The sequence below is a fragment of the Phascolarctos cinereus genome, unplaced genomic scaffold (genome assembly GCF_003287225.1).
Source record: "Phascolarctos cinereus isolate Bilbo 61053 unplaced genomic scaffold, phaCin_HiC Scaffold_726;HRSCAF=1367, whole genome shotgun sequence".
Lineage (NCBI taxonomy): Eukaryota > Metazoa > Chordata > Mammalia > Diprotodontia > Phascolarctidae > Phascolarctos > Phascolarctos cinereus.
In genome coordinates, this window is record NW_027556098.1 from 421,155,485 (window position 1) to 421,157,236 (window position 1,752).

Consider the following 1,752-nt stretch of genomic DNA (forward strand, 5'->3'; position numbering starts at 1 on the left):
TGAGTTCCAAATTCTTTCCCTCCCTCCCCACCCCCCTCATTGAGAAGGCAATTTGATAAATGTTATATATGTATGGTCATGTAAAACATATTTCCATATTAGTCCTGTTGTGAAAGAAAATATAGACCTATATGAATTTTAAAAAATAAAGGAAGGTTAAAAAACATGTGTATTCAGACTCCATCAGTTCTTTCTCTGGGAATGGATAGCATTTTTCATCATTCATCCTTCGTAAATGTCTTGGATCATTCTGTTGATGAAAATAGGTAGGTCATTCACAGTTGATCATCTTACAACATTACTCTTACTGTGTACAATTTTCTCTTGGTTTTACTTGTTTCACTTTGTATCATTTCATGTAAGTCTTTCCAGGTTTTTCTGAGAACTCATAATTTCTCATAGCACAATAGGATTCCATCACAATCATATAACACGACTTGTTCAGTCATTCCCCAATTGATTAGTATTCCCTCAATTTCCATCTCCCTGCCACCAGAAAAGAGCTGCAATCAATATTTTTATACATACAGGTCATTTTCTTTTTTTAAGCCTCTTTTTGGATTTAGACCTTGTAATGATATTTCCAGGTAAAGGGGTATGCATGGTTTTATAGTCCTTTGAGCATAATATCCAATTGCTCTACATAATAGTTGAATTATTTCACAACTCCATCAACAGTACATTAGTGCCTCAATTTTCCCACATCCCCTCCAACATCTGTCATTTTCCTTTTCCATCCTATTAGCCAATCTGATAGACGTGAGGTATTACCTCAGATTGTCTTAACTTTCATTTCACTAATAAATGGTGATTTGGAACATTTTGTTATATACTATAATCAGCCTTAATTACTTCACCTGAAAACCATAATTTAATCATTTATCAATTGAGGAATGGCTCTTATTTCCATAAATTTGACTCTATTCTCTATATGTTTGAGAGATGAGGACTTTCTCAGAGAAACCTGGTTTGAAAATTTTCCCTTTCATCCTATTTCCCGCCTGTTTATTCTGTTCTCATTATACTCTCACCCTGTCCGTCCTCAAAAGTGTTTTGCTTCTGACTACTGCCTCCCCCAATCCTTCCTGTGAACATATCTCCTTCCTTTCTATCCCTTTCCCCTCCTACTTTTCTGTAGGGTGAGATAGATTTCTATATCAAATTGAGTCTGCATATTTTTCCCTCTTTAAGCCAATTCTAATGAGAGTAAATTTCAAGCATTCCCTGCCACCTCAGCCAACTTCCCCTCCATTGTAAACTTATTTTAGGCCTCTTTTATGTCAGATAATTTACCCCCATTTTACCTCCCCCTTTCCCTTTTTCCCAGTGCATTCCTTTCTCTCACCTCTTAATTTGATTTTTTTTAGATATCATCCCTTCATATCTAATTCACACCTGTGCCCTTTGTCTATATGTACTCCTAACTGCCTTAATAATTAGAAAGTTCTGGGGCAGCTAGGTGGCACAATGGATAGAGCACTGGCCCTGAAGTTATGAGGACCTGAGTTCAAATCCAGCCTCAGACCAAACAGTTGACAAGTACTAGCTGTGTGACCCTGGGCAAGTCACTTAACCCCAGTTGCCTAAAAAAAAAAGAAGAAGAAAGTTCTTATAATTTACAAGTGTCATCTTCCCACGTAAGAATGTAAACAGTTTCACCTTATTAGGTCCCTTATGATTTCCCTTTCTAGTTTACCTTTTCATGCTTCTTTGGGATCTTGCATTGGAAAGTCAAATTTTCTATTCAGCTCT